General features: G+C 37.9%; 1 pseudogene; it reads left to right on the forward strand.

Moving 5' to 3' along the window:
- The first annotated feature begins 487 nt into the window (after positions 1–487).
- Positions 488–13,693, forward strand: part of LOC103352044 (RNA-binding protein PNO1-like) — a 76,568-nt pseudogene continuing 63,362 nt past the window's right edge.

Raw genomic sequence — 13,693 nt, forward strand, 5'->3', positions numbered from 1 at the left:
CAGATTCTATTGTTCATTTGTTTGCATTCGGTTTCCCCTTCTGTATTCTCTTCCCTCTTCTCTTTCTCCTGTCTTAACTTTTCAACAGACACAAGGCAGATGTCTCCACAGGAAGTGAGTATAACATAACCAGCAGATCACTAGTACCTTCTCTTAGCAGTCATGGAGGCTGACATTCACCATTAAGGACTTTGAGAAAACAAAAAGGTAAAACAGAAAGTTTTGATCCTTCAGTGTTCTTGTAACCTAATAAGATAATAAGGAAAGAAGCTATTAGTAAATCCTTTGCTGGCACAATAATACTTTCTAGTATGTTTAGTTCCTGGCCAACTTGTCAAGGTGTTCAATGCATAAGAATTCATTTAACTTCCACATTCACCTTGAGGTATAAGCAGGTGTGCATTATTTCATCCACTATGTAGATGAGGGAACTACTGTACCGGGAGGATGAGTGATGTATCCAAGATTATGTAGTGATGAGTGCTCGATGCAATCAGGCTGCAAGCCTCCTACAACAAATCTGATGGGATCTTCCACCATTTTATCCTCAGAGCCAGTGAATCCAGATCAAGTTGATGTTTATCTCAGCAGCAAAGGTGACTGTTTCATTCCATCATTTGTTTAAATGAAGTGATCGTTGTTGTTTGAATCACAGGCATAGATGAAACAAATCAAGTTCTGTTGTGAAAGTCTGCTTGCAGACATAGAGTGTTCATTTTTGGAAACTAAATAAAAAGTGAAATAAAAATGTGATATAAGCAAATAGTGTCACTGACTTCTGGAGGATAAAAGGAGAGGTCAGAAAATACTTCTTGGAGAAGATGGAGGATAAGGTGAGCTTTAATCTCATTTAAATAGTAAGGGGGATGTCTCAGAGAGGTAATAACATCCCCAGGAACTTAGCAAGGAAATCAATTGCTTTAGGTATGGATGTATGTATGTATAGACGGTGAAAAATATGGTTTATTGTACCAATACCACCACTTCACTCGTGCTCAGAATTAACCTCATTGTTTTGTTTTCTTCATCTTTATTTTTATTTATTTATTTATTTATTTGGACAGGCAGAGTTAGACAGTGAGAGAGAGAGAGACAGAGAGAAGGTCTTCCTTTTGCCGTTGGTTCACCCCCCAAGTGGCTGCTATGGCCAGCGCGCTGTGCCAATCCGAAGCCAGGAGCCAGGTGCTTCCTCTTGGTCTCCCATGTCGGTGCAGGGCCCAAGGACCTGGGCCATCCTCCACTGCCATCTTGGGCCACAGCAGAGAGCTGGACTGGAAGAGGAACAACCAGGACAGAATCCGGCGCCCCGACCAGGACTAGAACCCGAGGTGCCGGTGCCACAGTCGGAAGATTGGCCTAGTGAGCCGCAGCACCAGCCTTCTTCATCTTGAGAACAAAAATAATGGTACATTCTGTTTGCCAAATATTTTTAGGAGACATCAGAACAAAAAAGAAAAATATAATAAAGCCAAATTGCTCTACAAATGTGAGCCCAGTGGCTAAACATAATCACTGCTATAAGACTATGTTGTTAATAGATTATTTTCAAATTGAAATATAACTCCAAAGAATAAAATGTGTAATGCAAAATATTATATGTTTAAATAGCTGAATAAGCATATCCTACATATAAAGAAGAAAGATACGGAGAGGTTATTAGGTAGATGATGGAACATTTAAAGAGATATCTCAAGAGCAGAATGTGTTCAATCTCATTAGTTATTCAGGAAATACATATTCAAACCAAAAAGTGGTATCACTACACACACTTCAGTAGAGCACAATAAAAATAGCATCGAATGTCAAATATTAGCAAAGATATAGAGTAATAGAAATTCCCTATATTGCTGATAAGGAAGTATATTGTATCAATTTTTTTGGAAAAACTGCTTAACACTGTTTGCTAAAGCTGATCATTTATATATTTATATACCCCATGACCCAGGAATTCTGCTAGTAGGAATAACCAACTAAAATGTGTATTTTATTGCAACTTGATGCAAAAGCAAAAGATGCATGGCAGGATATTTATAGCGGTAGAAATATTTTAAATCTCAACACAACAAAATATCTCTCAATAGTAAAAGGAATAAAGTATCAAGTACTCAAACAATAGGGTGCTAACTAGTTGCATGAACACACTTTGCTCCACCCAAGAATATAGAAGAATCGAAATAAAAATAACCTGAACAAAGAACCCATATATAAACCGTTGTTAATTCATGATAACTATTTATGTAAAGTTTGAAAATATGCAAAACATTGATGGTAATAGAGGTGAAGAACAGTGGTTACTTTGGAGTAGTGGGAAGAGGGATCAGGACATGGCTGGCATGATGGTCCTCCTGCTGTGTTGATTATGTTCATTTTCCTGATTTTGGTGATAGTCCTATGTTATAAAGGTGAGTTAACTTTGTTAAAATTCAAACCATTAAATCCCAGCCTCAATACCTATGAGCAATGTAAATTTGAACATGTTTTAATGAGTTTTCACTTTTATTTTTATTTTTATTTATTTGAAAGACAGAGTTACAGAGTGAGGTAGAGAGAGAGAGAGAGGTCTTCTATCTGCTGGTTCACTCCCCAGATGACCACAAGGGCTGGAGCTGCGCTGATCCAAAGCCAGAAGCCAGGAGCTTCTTCTGGGTCTCCCACTTGGGTACAGGGGTCCAAAGACTTGGGCCATTTTCTACTGCTTTCCCAGGCCATAGCAGAGAGCTGTATCGGAAGAAGAGCTGCCAGGACTAGAACCAGTGCCCATATGGGATGCTGGCACTTCAGGCTAAGGCTTTAACCCGCAGCACCACAGTGCCGGCCACACAAGTTTCCACTTTCTAAATATCACAGGACCATTCAATTGTTGAGAAGGTATATATGTAAGACATGTAGAAAATTGCCAATAATATAGTTAAATGCTCAATAATCATTAAAGTCAAGGTTATTATCTACAAAGGGAGTGAATAAAACTTCTTACTCTATAAAGTTCTTATGAATAGTCTCTGGAATGGTCAAACCTTAACATAATTGTTGAAAACTAAAACATTTCCAAAAAATGTAAATTTTTATGAATTAATCAAGCAAATTTGTGTTTGAGTTTGAGTTTATGCAATCCCTGAGTGTATCCTAACACACCTTGGCATTCTGAGAAACACACTCACCAAGTGAAGCCTATCTGAGATATGACAGTTATACCTCATTTGGAGACATCAACTATATCAATCTCTTCTCCCTTTCATTCTGCTTATAAGTATGCATTACTATCTGCCTAACCTGTAGAGTGTGGCTTACCTGAGAAATGTTCCATTTCTAGCCATATGGAAACTATTAAAACAAGAGGCATTAAATATTTAACAGGATCATTTATTTTATTTTTTATTTTTCTTCCTTCTTATTTTCAGGTCAGCAAGGGAATGCAGAGTGTGATGCTATGCATGTAGCTGCAGACTGGCTTGCTAACTTTCTAGTCTGACAGAACTGGCTTGTTTCCTGCCACTACCACTCATCAGATGACATTGGGTCAAGTCATTTCAGCTCTTTATGCTTCATATTGTGTGCCTGTGAAAGAAGATGATTATAAAGGACCTATTTTTGGCTGGCGCTGCGGCTCAATAGGCTAATCCTCTGCCTGTGGCACGGGCACCCCAGTTCTAGTCCCAGTGGGGGCGCCGGATTCTGTCCCTGTTGCTCCTCTTCCAGTCAAGTTCTCTGCTGTGGCCCAGGAGTGCAGTGGAGGATGGCCCAAGCACTTGGGCCCTGCACCTGCATGGGAGACCAAGAGAGGCACCTTTCTGGCTTTGGATCAGCGTGGTGCGCCAGCCTCAGCACACCAGCAGCAGCGGCCATTGTGGGGTGAACCAACGGTAAAGGAAGACCTTTCTCTCTCGCTTTCTCTCTCACTGTCCACTTTGCCTGTCAAAAAATAAACAAATAAATAAATAAAGGACCTAGTTTTTAGTGTCAGCCTAAGAATTAAGTGAGATAGTATACTGAAATATTGTAAGTTCATTGGTAGTAACTGGCAGTTTTTATTTTTATTTTTATTTTCTTTTATCCTCCCTCAGTCCTGACTGTATTCCTTTTTCCATAAATTGAGATGGAATTTACATATGATAACTTCACAATTTTAAAATGTGTAATTCAGTGATATATATTCACAAAATTGTGTAACAGTTAATATTATGTCATTCTAGAATATTTTTTTCATCCTTAAAACAGTCTCATTCCCATTAGAAGACACTGTTTTTACCTCCTTAAATTCCCTGACCACTATGAATCTGCTTTCTGTTTCTATACGTGTGTTTCTTTTGGATGCTGAATATTAATGGAATCATAAAATACGTGGTCCTTTGTGCATGGCTCCCTTCATAAAGCATGTTTCCAAAATTCATTCATGTAGTAGGAAGTTAGTACTTAAATCCTGGTTGATAGCTGAATAATAGTCCATTGTGTAGGAATAGTGCATTATGTTTACCTTCGGGTATATTCAAATCTTGAAATTATATAATTTATTGCTTAAGCAATCACACTTTGCCTTTCATTTTAAGATTCCCAAAGAACAAGTTTGCATCAGACAAACATTGAGAGACGCTATTGCATATTGCATATCAAAGTTTAGAATTTGATGCCTAAGTTTAATGGTAGCTTCATCCGTTCTTTTTTGAATATATTTAGCTCAGATATATAATTTCATTTTAGCTTATTTTTCTAATTTATAAATGAGAATAGTAATGTTGCTCATATAATTTCTTTTGGAGTCAAAATTAGACATTTTCTGATGCAAAGATGCAAAATTAGGTCCTCTTTCCTAAGACATAGTCTCTTCTGTTTGTGAGGAATGCTTACTCAGATTTTCTGGGAATTTTTCTCTCCCATGTCAATGGACATAGACTTCCACAGCAACCCCATCTTTACTATTTAAGCATCATAGATAAACAAATGTTCCAGGTAACATTCGCTACCCTGTGCCCAAAATTGTATGACACAATAAAATAGTTTTTTTTTTTTTTTGGAGTATCAATGCATATTTAGAATCATAAGAACCAATTTATTCAACTGAACTGAGACTTTTTAAAAAATATTTATTTATTTGAAATTCATAGTTATACAGAGAGAGGGAGAGACTGAGTGAGTGAGAGAGAAGAGAGATACTTCCTTCAACGGGTTAACTTCCCAGATGGTTGCAATGGCCTTGGCTGGGCCAGACTAAAGCCAGAAGTTTCATCTGGATCTCCCATGTGGATAGCAGGGGCCCAAATGCTTCAGCTGTTGTTGGATGATTTTTCTGAGACCATGAACAAGGAGCTGGTTCAGAAGTGGAGCAACTGAGACACAAACTGGCATTTGTTTGGGATGCTGGAGTCTCAGATGGAGGCTTTACTTGTGGTGCCCCAACACTGGCCCCCCTGGTGACTAGCGTGCTTTCATTGGCTCAATTTTGGCTTCAAGTAGTTTTATAAAAAGGTTATTTCAATGTAGTTCAAGAAGACAGTTACTAATGATGCAATAATACAAAAGGTAATGACAGATATAGGCTAGTTTAAGCATACATAAATATGCAAGTAATATCCATCTCTGATTTTCTTCCATTCTATCTATCATCTATTTTTTCCCACCACATCCTAAATTGGAACCAGTCATCAAAATCTGCTGAAATCAATTGAAAAAAGTCATTATGCAGGAGCTCAAGAGTTGTATAGAAGTCCTTGTGCATGATGGATTCTCCGGGGAGCCTCATTCATTCCCTTTCTTTTCAGCAGTTTGTTCCATTGGTCCAGATCACCAGACTGGGAGTAGATATCCTGAAGATCCATTCTCTGCAATCATCCATGGAGGAAGCAGTCACCTGTTAAATTTAGATTTCTCGAATCTGCCAAGAGTCTGACACAATGATAAACAGCCACCATTTCTGGTAAAGATTGGGAAAGCTCACTTATTCACTGCTAATTGCTTTGTGGTACTGAACCATAAAAAACGGCAGCAACTCAGTCCACAGCAACGTGTGATCATGTAAGGATGGCCACCCATCTTGATGACACTAAAGTCATTTCATCCATCTCCAGACTGCTGCTTAATTGGTTACTACCAGGTTTAAGACACAGCTTTTTGAGTAATTGAGGGTCTGCAGGAACTTTTTGAAAAATTACTTAAAGAAAATTATTTTCTTCCTCACTACCTCTAGAGTTATATAGAGAAGAGAAGCACTCAGACTTCTTTATTTTTATCTTTAGTTTCTTCATTTTCATTCTGTTTAGGTTATTCCCAAGAAGATGACATACAAACAGAATTGATTGACTACTGGTCAGTGGGTGTAAGGGTTCTCTCTTGCTCTTTCTCTCGCTCACTCTCTCACTCCTCACATCCTGTCCTTCTCTCTGTGTGTGTCTCTACCCTACCTTACAAGGACTGGGTCATATTTATAAGATCAAAAATCTGAAAATCAGGGGGCTGGCGCCGTGGCTCACTTAGTTAATCTTCCATTTGCAGCTCTGGCATCCCATATGGGTTCTGGGTTCTAGTCCCAGTAGCTCCTCTTTCAGCCCTGCTCTCTGCTGTGGCCTAGGGAGACAGTGGAAAATGGCCCAGGTGCTTGGGCCCCTGCACCCACATGGGAGACCAGGAGGAAGCACCTGGATCCTGGCTTCGGATCAGCGCAGCGCCATCCGTGGCGGCCATTTGGGGAGTGAACCAACGGAAGGAAGACCTTTCTCTTTCTGTCTCTCTCTCTCACTGTCTATAACTCTACCTGTCCAAAAAAAAAAATCTGTAAATAATTTCTGGAGGGAAAAATGAAGGAACAGTAAGCTTTTACTAAAGTGGATGTCTCATGTGTTCACGTTGTGCTTATCAGAATTTCTGTGGTCAGAGTTCCCGCTAAGCATAAAATTCCATATTCGTTTTATACAAAATGTGTTGCACATGGAGACTTTCTCTAAGAACCTCTTTGCAGGGAGTTCCTATCTTATTGTAATATATTAATTTCCTTGCAGTTTGGTTTAGTCCCATAATGACATCAGTCCCACTATCACCCCATCATCTTACCTTTACTTCTAAAACCAGCTTCCTGGAAAGTGCCCCCAGAATATTTTATTATGATATGTTTTGTAGTATTTTATATGGATAGACAATGCAGTAAATTCAGTAAAAAATTGAGTAATGTAAGAGAAAAAAACTACTACCATTCCAACACTTATTCAAAAATATTTACTGAGCACCGACTTTCTGCTACTTATTGTTCTCGAAACTGGGATTACAATAGTGAATAAAACACATCCCTGCTATTGTGGCTGTAAAATTTTGGAGTAGTAGGCCAATAAGTAAATATATAAAACATTCAGCCTGCTGAATGATAAGGGCTATGGAGAAAAGTAAAATAAAGAAAGAGACTAAGATATTTGGGGTTCAGAAGGGAGGTGGGCCTTTTGAATAGAGCTTTCAGAGAAGATTTCACTGAAAATATGACATTTGAATGATGTTCTGGAAGAGGTAAGAAAATGAGGCACTTAGCATTATGGTCAGAAGTTATGGGGTAGTGATGCAGTGAGAAGAAACAGAAGAGCAAATCGTACGAGGGGAATAAATGCAATCAATCCTGTTTAGATATTTTCCATTTAATACTATTGAAGACTGACTGACTTATAATCAGAGGTATCTTTTTTTTTTTTTTGACAGGCAGAGTGGACAGTGAGAGAGAGAGACAGGGAGAAAGGTCTTCCTTTGCCGTTGGTTTACCCTCCAATGGCCGCCGCAGCCGGCGCGCTGCGGCCAGCACACTGCGCTGATCCGATGGCAGGATCCAGGTACTTATCCTGGTCTCCCATGGGGTGCAGGGCCCAAGCATTTGGACCATCCTCCACTGCACTCCCAGGCCACAGCAGAGAGCTGGCCTGGAAGAGGGGCAACCGGGACAGAATCCGGCGCCCCGACCGGGACTAGAACCCTGTGTGCCGGCGCCACTAGACGGAGGATTAGCCTAGTGACCTCAGCGCCGGCCAGAGGTATCTTCTTAAGCCTACAATTCTCTGAGTTTTGACAAGTCTTACTAAATTTATATTCATATATTCATCAACATAATCACCAACAAGTAGAATTTGCATTTGATTCCCCTAAATGTTCCTTGTGTCCCTTTCTTCAGCTGCAGCACCAGTAATGTCCAACCTGCTCTTTGTCACAGTAATTTGACTTTTCTACAATGTATCCTATGGTTTATAGTCTTTCATGTCAGGTTTATTTTACTTAGCAAAAAAATAAAATAAAAGAATATGCAACAACATGGATGAAACTCAAAATGTGTCATGCTAAGGAGAATTCCATTAGAAGAAGATGCTAAAATATGTGTATCTATATTCATCTACTGATAGAACTGTGGATTATTTCCAGTCTTGCATTACTAGAAATTAAGAAGCTATAAATATGTGTATCAAATTTTTATGGAGACATATGTTTTAACTTTTGTCAGATAAATACCTAAAAGTGGAATGGTTTCATTATGTGGTATATGTGTGTTTAGTATATAAAAGCTGTCAAATTATTTTTAAAAATGGAAATAACCTTTTGCATTCATACTAGCAATGCATACATTTACAGGAACACCATATATTTAAGGATGTTTTACATGGTCAGGCCTTTACTGAGATACTGGCAGTATCTAACTGTTTTTCTATGCCCATTTACATATTTACTACTGAGGTCCAAAATCCTTTTGTATGCTTACTGGAAATTTATATATTTGCTTTTTAAGAGAATTTGCAAGTAAGCTATTTTCAAAAATTTAAATAGGTTTTAACATTATTAAATTATAAAAGCTCCCTATATACTCATATTCTAGATATCAATCTTTTATCAGTATGCATATCAACTTTTAATTTTCTTAATGGTATATTTTTAATTTTGATGAAATCCGACTCACCAATTTTTCATTATTTTTGACAACTGTAAGTTTGGGTAGATTTTCTTGTAGACTTATAATTTAATTTTATGTTTAGGCCTATGATCATTTACAGGTGTTCTATTTTTCTATATATAATTTCAAGTCAGCATCAAGACTTACTTTATTCCATAAGAGTATCCATTGCCCTGAAATTTGTTGCACATACCTTAATTTCATGATCTCAATGCTTTAGCAGTAGTGTGAAAACCAGTTAGTTTTGTTAAGTACATCTCTATTCCATTCAAATCTCTCTAGCCTTGTGTGAATGATACACTTTTTCATTCACTGTAATTTAAGAACATGTCTTAAATCAGGACATTTGTTTATAATTTCCAGAATTATTTTAGCTACCCTTGAGTTTTTAGTGTCAATTTTAAAATCTGTTTGTCAGTTTTTGCTGGATTTTAATTGTTGTGGTATCAACACTATAGTTAAATTTGGGATTACCAGATTAACACTGTTGGGTCTTCCATTTTAGTAATATAACACATAGGTCTCATAGACTGTCCTTTTTATATGTTCCCCCCAGAAGTAGGTTGATAATGTTTTGCCATATTTTGTCCATATTTTGTGTGCCCCAGTACCACATTGGCATACACATAGTGACCAGAATATATATAAAGCATTGGAAAGTGAAGAACCTACTCTTGGTTTGGCCCAACAATGCTTAAAGTTGGGTAAACTGGTTTGTTTTATAATTCTCAATTTCACCATCTGGGAAACATAAAACATCCCTCCTTAACTAACTTCAAAATAGTTTAATTAATATAAGACAAAATTAATATGAATTTTTTGTAAACTTTAAGGAGATTTGAATAATAGTATAATATTACTAATATGGTACTATAAATTGTGGTGCATTAAAATCTATAGATCTTTTTTCGGAATGGTTTTCTTGCACTCCAAATATTTCCACAAACTCAGGGTAGCTAACTGGGTTTCTTGGATCTATCATAGTGAGATGTGGAAATTTGGCAGCATATGAGCAGGCACTTGGTATAGCAGTTAAAATGCCTCTTGGGAAGCCCACATCCCGTATCAAAATGCCTGATCTTAGGTTTGGGATCTACTCCTGATTTTAGCATCCTATTAAGTGCATCCTGGGGGGCAATGGGTTGTGACTCAAGTCATTGCATCCCTATCACCCATATGGGGCACTCAGATTGACTTCCCACTTCCTGCCTTCAGCCTGATCCAGTCCTGACTGTTGGAATTATTTGAGGAGGGAACCAGTGAATGGAATATCTCTATCTGTTTGTCTCACTGCTTTTCTGTCTGATATTAAAATTAATAAAATAAATTTCAAAAGCATTTCAAAAACTTTACAAAAAACTCAGGGTAACCAGAACATGCATGTATGAACATAATCAGATATATATATCTATTCATGTGCCTGGTTGCATGTGTGTACATGTATGTGAACATGTACATGTATATCGCCTGACTCAGCCTATTTGAAACGTTAATTGAAAAAATATCCATGACAATCAGAAAACTCTCTAACAGTAGTAGAGTTATTAGGAAAAAATAAGGTCAAAATATGTTTACCACTAGTCTAAATATAGAGCCAGTTGCTTAGAAAGAGCCTTGTTCATTCCAACAGAGAAATATCCTGGGGAAATGAGTTGATGATTTTTAACTATCTTGATTCCCCATGTGTTTTATAGAGACAAAAATGGAACTTTCAGTATCAGCATTCACTTGTTAGGATTTGTGGCACAAATGCAATACTTTTCTTATATATGAGTATATTATAATGAGGACAGGGAATAATTATTTCCAATTGGGACTCCTTTTGATGACCACTGGATTGTTAACAGTGATAATTAGCAGCCAGCACCGCGGCTCACTAGGCTAATCCTCCGCCTTGCGGCACCAGCACACCAGGTTCTAGTCCCAGTCGGGGCGCTGGATTCTGTCCCTGTTGCCCCTCTTCCAGGCCAGCTCTCTGTTGTGGCCAGGAAGTGCAGTGGAGGATGGCCCAAGTGCTTGGGCCCTGTACCACATGGGAGACCAGGATAAGCACCTGGCTCCTGCCTTCGGATCGGCGCGGTGTGCCCGGCCACAGCGCGCTGGCCACAGCGGCCAGTGGAGGGTGAACCAACGGCAAAAGGAAGACCTTCCTCTCTGTCTCTCTCTCTCACTGTCGATTCTGCCTGTCCAAAAAAAAAAAAAAAAAAAAAAAGTGATAATTAGCACAGTATGAAAAGGAAGGAATAATGTAGAGATTAGAATCACTGCATCAGATCCTAACATTGCCACTTACTAACTTTGTGAACATGCTAAGATAAACCTGCCTCTGGATCAATTTCTTTGACCATGGTTGGGAAGGACTGCCTAGATGGCTTATGTTCTAACCCAATTTAAGGTTGCACCTAAGCCAATGTTATGGAGAAAGTCCTTGTAAAACACGTATCAAAGAGATCTACCCCACGGTACCTAACATTCTGGGATTTTGGAATTATTTCTGTGGATTAAACATGAGTGATGCAGATTAAAACTTTTTGAGTTTTAAATGTACCATGAATGCTCCCAAGTTCCAATACTTTATTGAGTATTTGTTAAACAAAGCAAGTACTGTGTGCATTCCAGCTTGTCAAAGATTTGAAGTATGCTTCCTCCTTCTTTAATATAGACATGTGAAGGTCCTCAAATCTTGGATTGAAGCCTCACTGGAATTTTATTCACAGAGATGTTTCTGATCTACTCTACGCAGTTCCTTCACAGTTTTTCTCATTGGACACTCTGTGGCTTAAACTTAGGCATCTCTAACAGAATAGTTGTCATAGAAAAAGGGCACCACATGTGACAATAGTCAAGATGGGACATGGTAAAACTGTTACTGGAAACAAATTATGTTTTAGGGTGAAGGTAAATCTGAAGATAACACATATGTTTTATTAAACAGTGGAGAAAACCTAACATAACCTAGGTCCTAAGCAGTTTATATCTCACTATTATAATATCTCATTATATAATTTAGTTTATATGTTTTTTACTATTATGCTATAATTCTATTGACATGTCTGCATCATGATAAGCTATTGAAATAAATCACTGTAGAACAAAAGATGACATTATAGGTTAATGGAAGACTAAATGTCACAATCTGTAGACAAACCTCTTCTACTAAGAGGGGGCATTTACTGTTAAGTTTCATCTCCGTAGTACTGTCTGGTTTCTATCATGTTGTATAACTCAGTGACTCTAAAGAGTTGAAGTCTGTGGTTAACATCTCAGGAAAAAATCTTCTGAATATATAAAAAATCTGATCAACATCATCTCCAGTTCTACCACCCTGGTCTATCTCATCATTGTCTCAAATTTAGTAGCCCCTAGAATGGTCTCTGCAATTTATGGCAGCTTGAGTGAACCTATTAACGTCAGATCATGCAACACCCCTTTCTGAAGCCCACCAAGGACTTCCTTTTATGATCCAAAGAAAAGCCAAAAATGTAAAAATTCCATGCGTAATCTGGCTGTTAGCTTCTCCTTTGACATAATCTGCAGCCCCCTCTGTTAAAGCAATACATCTGCCCTGCTTGCTACCATCAAGTCCACAGGACACGTCCTGTCTCACAATGTACACTTGTTCTTTCTTCTCCCAGATTCATTATGTCTTACTTACCTCCTTAGGGTCCTGATTCACTCCGTTGAGCCTTTCTCTAACCATCCACTTAGAATTACGGTGTTTCCAACACTCCTGACACCCTTTTCTAGCTCAAGTTTTCCTCATAGCTCCTATTACCTTTTAAAGCATATATTTTATTTATTTGCTGTTTTTAATAGTTGTTTTGACTGCAAGCAATTAATGAAATGGAAAATAAACTCTATTATAGCCATAGCTTTTTGGTCTATTTTGACTATTGAGATCTATTATCTAGAAAAGTCATAAACTCATGAAATATAGCTAATGAATTTATTTTGAATAAATGAAACAATGGAAAAAAGGAAGCAGGAAAAAGGGAATTGAAGGATGGGTAGTTAGTTACAACTAGCACTTTGAATTATTCCAAGAAGAATAAACTTCATTTGGGAACATAAATTGAAATTTGTATTGGAACAGTGCCCTGCCAGGACAAAGCCAGTTCACTGGAGTCAAAGGTTAAGCAGCTTGCTTGAGATTATTCAGTGATTTATGGCCAAACCAGGCCTACAGTCAACCAGCGTACTCATTTACTGCCCCAACACCCATTCTCTCCTCAGTATATACAGAATCACTATGAACAATCACTTGCCAGCAGGGATTTCTTTTCCCCAATCATGAGTTTTCACTTAAAAAGTAAAAAAAGAAAGAAATTCAGATTATGAATATGAAGTAACAACTGAAATGAGACCTTCTATGTATACTTTTCATCCTTTGTTCTTGATGACAGAGGGTCTTTCTAAGACTCTCTTCCCAAGATTAGTAATCAATATCGAGGAAGTTGAATATGGAGACATTAAGCCATGACTGAGTGTCCCCAACTCCACAGCATGATGGAAGATACAAAGGAACTTTCTGCCATATTTCTGGCTCTTTTTATCTTATAGCTGAGCCAAAACTAATAAAACATTTTTAAGTTGTGAAAAGTACAATATACAGTCATTTGTCTACTCTCTTACAAAGTATTTCCAATATCTTTCCTTTTAGGATAAATACTACTGTGGGATGAGTAGAAGAAGGCGACTCTCTTTCATGTTCTCTAGGGAGAGAGTGTGGTATTGAGGACATAGTGAAACTAAAACATTTTTAGAACTATCGATTATCAGTAATGAAAAGGACTT

This window comes from Oryctolagus cuniculus, chromosome 1 (assembly GCF_964237555.1).
Source record: "Oryctolagus cuniculus chromosome 1, mOryCun1.1, whole genome shotgun sequence".
Classification (NCBI taxonomy): domain Eukaryota; kingdom Metazoa; phylum Chordata; class Mammalia; order Lagomorpha; family Leporidae; genus Oryctolagus; species Oryctolagus cuniculus.